Source organism: Capsicum annuum, chromosome 3 (assembly GCF_002878395.1).
Source record: "Capsicum annuum cultivar UCD-10X-F1 chromosome 3, UCD10Xv1.1, whole genome shotgun sequence".
In the NCBI taxonomy this organism is placed as follows: domain Eukaryota; kingdom Viridiplantae; phylum Streptophyta; class Magnoliopsida; order Solanales; family Solanaceae; genus Capsicum; species Capsicum annuum.
Window position 1 is genome coordinate 127,464,434 of NC_061113.1, and position 8,898 is coordinate 127,473,331.

At 35.3% G+C, this 8,898-nt stretch overlaps 1 non-coding gene across 1 annotated transcript; it reads left to right on the top strand.

Moving 5' to 3' along the window:
* The first annotated feature begins 6,913 nt into the window (after window positions 1-6,913).
* On the top strand, window positions 6,914-7,017 carry LOC124897506. The gene has a single exon (XR_007054219.1). It is a non-coding gene; the product is annotated as a U6 spliceosomal RNA (small nuclear RNA).
* The last annotated feature ends 1,881 nt before the right edge of the window (window positions 7,018-8,898 follow it).

Consider the following 8,898-nt stretch of genomic DNA (forward strand, 5'->3'; position numbering starts at 1 on the left):
CTAGAAACTATGTCCAAGACTAGCTTGTCATTTATAATTAGTTCAGGGACCTAGAAGGCAATTATGAGAGAAAAGATTATTAAAAGGCTTAATGCTGAATTTTTAAGGAGGATACATTATTTTTTTTTTTGGGAGAGAGCAGAGATGGGCGGTTTAGCTTGAGAGAGAGAAAAATGTTTTTTTTGCTCTTGCTCTCAGTATTCGCACACCAAGATCGTCTTCTAGTTTTTGGTATGATGAATATTTCTATTGTGATTTTTATTTTATTCATAAGTAGCTAAGTTTATTAGTTAGGGTTATGGAAGCCTTGTAGGATACAATCTATTACTTTAGGTTTTGAATTCATTATGCATTGATTTGTTTACATCATACTCTCTTCGTTTATCTTGAATTCTCGTGGTTGCAAACATAGAGGATATGCCTTAAAACGCAACTTGTTCGAAAGAAAGGTTGTTGTTCAGAAAGGAGAGTAGTGACAAGAAAATAGGATTACCAACCCCTATTTCATATGTTAATGCCTTAGAAGGATTAACTACTTGGAGATTTCGTATTGTTTTTGGTAAACGCTTCTGATTTGAGAGAACTATAGTGAATTAGTCCTTGATGGTTGAGAAACACTAGGATTATGTTATTAAATACAATACGTTTCTCTGTAAGGATGATGCATATATAAATTCGTAAAACCTAGAGTTAGAAAGTATTGAAAACTACAAGGTGGACATAACCCTAGCTTGCTCTTTCTCTGAATTTGAATACTACTACACTTATTTCATCTTGTTAAACTGAAACTATTAATTGTGAACTGAATCAAATCCCCCTATTTAGTTTATGGAAACAAAAGATTAAAAGTCAACTACTCTGCATACAACTTAATTAGCAACATATTCCCTGTGGGATTCGACCCTAACCTAGTTGGGTTATATATTTAACAACGACCGCTTACTCTCTTATAAGAGAGGTGTAGTTTAGGTGTATCAGTGTGTCTGAACCACACTTATAATCAAGAGGCTATGAGACATTTAGGAAATATTTCTAATTCTTTCGTACTCTAGAACGTGAAATTGTGTTATACATATCAAAGTTATCCAACTTCCTTCCTTGCTTTAATTTGTGAGCTATGTCCCATTAATGGGCGATACAAGTGTAAAGGATTAACTTTCTAAAAGTGTGGTCCTTTCTGAATGAGTCACCAAAAGCTATAAAAATAATGGCGCAAGGACTTGAAAGGAGTCCATTAATGTGTCAAAGTGTAATTCAATCTTGTACCTATAACTTTATCAATCGTGTTTTTCAGCCTAAGGTAAGATATGTACATTGTCCCTTTCAAAAACTTTATTGCAGAAGTATCGCTTAAGGAGGGATACATATCTGAATATTGAGGTGACATTTCAATCCTAAGAGGTAGTATAAATTGGGGTGTTATGACCTGTGAGTAGTAAGGTGATCTCAGGGTTAGTGATATGAATCTTATATTTAGAAGTCGGACTGAGGGTAACTTTTTAGTGAAAAAGAGATAGTTGTGTTTGCATGACCTTTAAGTGAGTGTTAGGGGTAATATGCTTTTATGGTGTTGGTTAAGGTGCACCAAAGATTAGCAAACTTATGGTAGTCGATAAAAGAGAGTGGTTAGTTGCAATATTTGCATCTTTAGTTGAAATAAAAAAATAGCTCATCAGGACTAGATATGGTAGTATGAAATAAATCATAGGTTGTGAATGGAAGGATTGGTTGGCTAATAATTTATGAATTTAACATTCACTTGGGTAGATCATAATTAGAGGAGAGTCGGTGGTGTTTATAGAATCTTAAAGATAGTTGGGGTATATACATGGGTAAGCGGATGTAATGTGGGGAGGTGAATGTTCCATAGACCATAAGGGGTTAGGTAATAAGATTAAGATCGACTATCCTTATTGGGTTATTTTAATATACTAAGGGTCTCTTGATTTTTATCTAATAGTTGTAAGTTAGTTTGGTTTGTGAGAAGATGTGTAAGAAATATTAAGGTATAATAGTAATGTGGTGACGAAGAATGTGTTTTATGGGCCGTAGTTAAGTTAAATAAGAAATTTAGGTGGATCTATCTATTTGGTGGGCTAGTATATTATCAGGAATATTTCGTTAGTGTTACATAATTGTTGCTAGATACTAAATTTGAACTTAAGATGTTAATTGTGGTGATAAGATTATTAGATCGAGGATAGTGATATAAGATTTGTGGGGGTGAATTAGTAGGTTTGATGTAATGTGTGACAGAGATTAGGTTGATGACTTATGAAATATTGGAGTGTGTAATTGTGATATATGCATGAGGTCTAGTGTTGAAGTAGATATGGTGGCTAAATCAATAGATGGATAGGAGCCTTAGGTTATAAGAATAGAGTGTGTTCGATCTTGAGTTATGAGTGCCATGTATGCCTAGCTTATGTTCTTAAATGTTTAGTATGGAGAAGTCTAGAGAGTTGTTATATGGTGTTATATAGAGCTGAATTGAGGGAGAAATAGATAAACTATGTGAACGTTTGGTGTAGTTTTAAAAGTTTTGTTAAGTTATAAGGTTATGATATTAGATGTGCAATGCTAGTATTCTAAAGAGCTAAAAATATAGTGTTAAGTGTTTAGAAGAATGGATGTCTATGCCCATGAAAATGTAAGTTATAAGGCAATGTCCTTGGAGGTTGGAGGAAGTTATGATTCGTATCTCTGAAGGGGATGTCCTAGACAGAATTTTGTGTTTTCATATTAAAGTTGTCGAGGGGAGTTTGTGTCCTTGTGCGTAGTGATATCTTACCATTGTTGTGCGGAGTGTTGTGCGTATAGATTTAATGAAGAGATATACTTTTAAGATTCGGATAGTGACCTTTGAGTTAATGGGGAGATAATACAAATCTTGAATTTTCTCATGGCGGTGAGTTTCAGGGATGAGTCTTGAAAAATCTATTCTTACTCTAGCAAATTTCTTCTATTTTGGTTTAAGAGGACATTCTACCAACATCCCCTGTATTCAGATGGTGTCTATGCCTAAGTTTTTAGTTCTCTAGACAACCTATGCCCATGTTTCGACCCTCAAATTATGATCTATCTGTTTTGATATGTGAAGCCCTTCATGCTTATTGGATCATATCTTACTTCACAGACTCCACTTTGAGTAGTGCAAAAAATATATGATGTAATTGAATACTATCACTCCTATCTCTGAAGCTCGTACTTTATTCCCTTAGTTACTCTCCTTGTGTCAGGATGGTAGTGGTTATAGAAGCATAGTAATGTCTTAAATTATAAAGTGGTTGATTTTTGCTATAAAATTTTGGTGTGGCTAGTCAAACAAGGTTATAGATGAAGCAGGAAGAGTGAGATAAAACTTTTGTTATGTGAAATAGTTAGGAGGGGAATATGTGGTCGAAATCCTTGTGAAAGTGATTAAGGTTGCTGGGTTTTCGGTGGGGAGATACGTAAAGTGGGTGTAGTAAAGATAGGCTTGAATGTTGTGATTGATAGATACACAGAACATTGTGTTATGTGGCTAGTACTCTGAATAATACATGATGTTATTTGACTACAGTGATAGGATAAAGTAGTATTCTTAAATGGATGCAAGGTATAGAGCCTTGTATCTTAAGTTAGCACCTTTTAACTCCGGAGTACACTTCAACATCGAAGCAATATGTAGTTAGACTCGGGCTCTTATGATGATGTGCCTTGTGGGGAAATTGTAAGATTGAAAGAGTGAAGAGTGTTTTTCGTAGCTGAATTCATAGCTGAGAAGTATACCAATATTTAAGGACTATTAGTATAATACCCTCAAAATTTCCATCATTTTATTTTTTACCCTCCCATGCTTGAAACATCATTTTTTGACTTAAATGGTGCTTGGGTATGTTAATAGGATTAAAATTTTTGGAAGGGGTTTAGGGTGATTTTAGAATGCGGAGGCAGTAAACCTTTGTGATATCAATGTGTCATGGAGCCTACTCTCTGCGATAAGTAGCGTGGTATGAAGATTAGTCTCTACGATTGGCAGCATGCTATGTCGAGGGGTAAAATCTTATCCAATTTTGATTTTCTCACTTGGGGTGAGGGGCTTTGGGTCTCTTACCTCTTGTACGACCTTAGTTCCGTTGTCTCATGATTCGTGCTTACATAATTTACTTTGTGATGCCATGAAGACCTTTTCTTTTGATTCCTATACGTGTTTTGTTGAGGGAGAATTTTTAATGTGAAGTTACATACCTTGTTCCGTACTTTTAAAACTCCAAAAGATTCATATCCATTATTCAAGGACGAATGATTCCAAGGGGGAGATAATGTAACACCCTACATTTTGGGGCTAGAATTCAAACCGTTATTTCTATGTGTATAAACTTGAATCATATTATTTGTATATAAATACAAGTATCATGATCATTTACCTAGTGTGTTAAGTGCTTTTGAGGGGAAAAATGTTTATAGTAAACACTAAGAGTGAAGTGGAGTTAAGAACTTTTGATTCGACCAAACTTTGGAATTTGATTCTACAAGGGTCAACTTTTAACGTGTATAACTTCTGGTATATATGGAATTTTGGAGCTTAAGTCCCACTAAACTATATATAATTTTGTCCTCTTTCCAAAGCATCCGATTTTCCCTTGATCCGATATTCGAGCAAAAAGTTATGAGCATTTTTGTGAAGAACCAATAGCGTGTCACGGGGGATAATCTCTGTGCCATACTGAAGCTTTAAATTCAAGAAGTTTTGATTTTGTTTACTTGGGATGAGGGGTATTGGGGCCTTTTCACCTATGAACGACCTTTAAACACTATATGAACCTATTTCCATCAGTTTTCTCAATACAAAAGCTATTATTTTACTCTCAAACTCAAAACCCCAAGAAAATATAAGGGTTTTATCATTCGTTCGTCTTCAAGGTACCAAGTTCCCAATTGCTCACAAGTCCTTGCGTGTTTAAGGTATGTACCTCTTTCTCTATACTTGTATTTTCTTAATGGCATGAAAGTTGGTTTATTATTCATGGTTTTGATATTGGGTTTTGAACTATGGGTTGAGGGTTTTGGATATAAATTGTTTGAATGTCCATGATTTCTATTGATTTATTATGCATGAATTATTTGTGTGTACACTCATTGGGGTTCATGGGGATGGTGAATAAATTTAGGGGTACAATGGATTCTCCAAATATTGGTTTTGTTGTGGAAATTGATAATAACCTCGATCCACTTGCATAATTGGTTTTGGAATATGAATTATCATTTGGTTTGTCTATTCTCTTTGAAACTAATGCATTGCATAGGTGGCAAAATGGTTAATGATGGTTTTGAAAACCTTGTGGGGTACAATTAAATCCCATAAGTTGATTTTTAATAATAGAGGCTGGGGTACAAGGATTTCTAAGGTAATGGCTTAATGACATTTACTTGCAAGCTATAGTTGGTATGCCGATACCACGTAATGATGCCTTAATGGCTGACTGCTTAATGTAATTGTTGGGTTATGTATTAAATATTTTAATATGGGCTTAAAGGGGGTTGTGTAGTAAAGCCATGAAGGTAGATGTCCGGGGGGACTGATATTGGAAAACGACATTCGCCAACTTAAAGGTTGGTCTTGATGATCGTGTGCATAAGTCACACTTTATATATTTTTGGACAGCTAGTTTCCTAGATGGCATTATCTTTCCTTCAAGTTTTCTCTAGTTCGTACGGCTAACACACACTAGGCCTTTTCAGCAGGGGGAGCTGAACCCATATAGCCTGTAGGTGCCGATTTAGTACGGTCAAGCTACAAAGCCCATGTTAAGGTTTTAACAGTTCATGCTAAGCCTTGATCCCTATCCCGAAATATTATATTTATATATTTGTATATGCATATGATTGTGTGCATTGGTTTTTGGACGATTTGTAAACTGTTGAACATGACATTATTTTATCTATTATCTGTAAGTTACATTCTAATTCTCATACCACTAACCGTCTCCGAACACTGTATTCCCACGCGATGCCGGCACCAAAAATACTTCTACTTTTCTTGCGCAATGACTAGGTGATCGTGGGATAGCTTGTGAGTCAGATTGAAGTAGTGAGCTTTCATATTTTGGAAGACCTTATTTCATGATTTAGGTCTCTTTATGTTATTGTCTCTTTCCTTAAGACTTATTTTTGGCTGTTGTCGGGGGCATGTCCCTACTATTATTGGTATTCAGATGTCCACAGGCTTTGTGGATTACTATGGAGTTGGGATTGGCTATTCAATTCTTAGATTTTTTTTTGAGTCATGCTTATTTATCTTGTGATATGTTCGAAATTGTGCTGCTACGCTTATATTATGTTCTATTGGATTAGGCTAAGGGGGTCACGATGGACTTCGAATACCCGTCATGGTCAGGCCCTGGTTCGGGTTGTGACAATTTGAGGCTTGAAACTCATGCAATTTTTTTTTTGAAAAATGATATGTGCTTCCACTCCTGTGCGAGATTGCTATGGATTTCTAGGCATATATTTTTAATGAATATGACAAACAAACTAATTTCTGGACTAATTATAGGCGAAATGGTCTACTGGACCCCTGTACTTGTTCTTGTTTGTAAGGTGAGCACTTCTACTTAGCTCTTTCATCTGAACCCTTAAACTCAATGATCATAATCTTTTAAACCCCTCTAATCGCTGACTTAGCCTACGTGGAAACTTAATGGATGAGTTGAGACAAACACGTGAAATTACGCGTGTAAGGCACATATGGAAACTCAAAAATCAAACTAAAAAGTGTAAATACTATCATCTTTTTGTATCTATAGGGAAACTGTATTCTTTATTTAATGTAGTTCGATTTTATTGAAAAAAACTAAAGAGAAGTTTGATCCAAATTCATAAATAATATACATAGCTTCTCTAATTAGGATGAAGATTAACCTCTGTCTTCGTCCTTTCAGGGACATCTGATAAAATTAAAACAATACAAAGAATATTAGAATAGCCTTCCACAAGGATAACATAAGCAAACTGGAAAATGGTTTAGATATTTTTTGTTGATCGTCGACATGATTCTCCAAAATGTTGCTTATAAATATGGGGCTTGCAAGTTTTTGATCAAACGGGAAAGGGTGGGGATGAGTATTCATATGGTAGGGGTAGGCTTCTGAAAAAGCTCTCCTGGGACAAGGTCAACATAGCATGAAGGTGATAGGCCTGACCTTTTTGGCTTTGCCAACTTAATGGTTGCTAGTGGAAAAAAGAAGATGTGGGAACTCAGTCCAGGACCAACCATGCTAATAGAACCACTCCATCTAGGATGAGAGAATATGTGCCCTTATTGAAGAAAATGTGCTCGTACAGAGCAATGAGGGCCTCCACCATCCCCGTAGGCAAACCCCGTTCCTTTACTAACCGATTTTAAAAATAAATAATGCATAAGTGATAGAAAATAACCAAATAACTTTTAAAAACGCAAAATAAATGAATCAAAATATAAACAATACCAAGACTCCGTTACACCAGGTACAAAGGCATATACGAGTACCAAACAAAAACAAAAAGAACACTGAATAGAAGTAAATAAGACATACAACTAAAGATTTTCTAGAATACAGTACAGGTGAAATGAAAATAGCTCACTTTGGCTCCAATAGCAAAAATCTCAAAGATATGGAGCAACTCATGTACCATTTGTACCATGTTTAGTATCTGAACGCAAAGAGGCGCAACAAGTATAGGGTAATATAATGATTATTCAGGTTATTTTCTTGATTTCCATGCATTTTCAATATTTTGACCTTTCCCATAGTGGCTACACGATATTTATGACTTATCAAAACTATCGGTTCAATTATCAGATAATTTAGTTGGATTTTAGGCTAATTTTTCTATTTTAGAGCTGTCGATGTTAATGAATTAGTCTTGGACCAAAACTCCTATTAAATGGCCTTGGATAAGAAATTTGACAAGACATAAACTCCGAAATTCTTATTTTAGGCTAGGGGAACCCTTGGTTTAGGTCCCGTGGCTTTCAAACCCATTTTGAGCTATTGGGTAGAATTTGGTAAAATAAAACTATAGGTGTGGGACCCATATTTCATCAAAACAACCTCAAATGGAAATTTTTATAGTTCTATTATATTTAGAATATAAAATTGGTATGGTAGCATAGTTTGTTTGTGCGCATCAAGTATCAAATGATTCTTGAACCCCTGATTGAAGTTCATTTGGACTTAGGAAATTATTGATATGCAATAGCTGGTAGAAGAGTAATTTACCCTTTGCATTTGCAAGGGGTAGGCCACGTTCACGAAGGGTCAAAAACTTAACCATTGTGTTATTAGGCCTTTTCTCGCGTTCGTGATGAACGGTTGAACCCACCCAACCCTTTTTTTTTTGTATTCGCGACCATTAGTGTTGCATTCGCGATAGCCAGGCTCATTCACATTTATGTTTGCGGTATAGTGCCTATATTTTTGAAGGGTAATTCCTGTAACCTTCGCATTTGAATCCCTTATTGTAATCACCTTCTAGGTTATTTCCTTGATTTGCGTGTGTTTTTGGCATTTTAAGCCTTTCCATAGTAGCTACAAATCATTTATTACTTGTCAAAACTGTTGATTTAATAATTGGATAGTTTGTTTGGATTTTAGGCTCATTTATTTATTTTGGAGCTTTCGATGTTTAGTATTTTGTATTGATCCAAAACTTCTAGTATATGATCTCAGATGAGAATTGTAACAACGCTATTAACTCTGGAACATTGATTTTAGGCTAGAGGGACCTTTGGTTAAGGTTCCAAGGTTTTCAGACTTGTTTTGGGCTATTGGCTGGATTTTATTAAAAGTGAAACTATAGGTATTGGCCCCACATTTAGTCAAAATGATCTCGAATGAAGTTTCTATGATTCCATTTGATTCGAAATTTATTTTA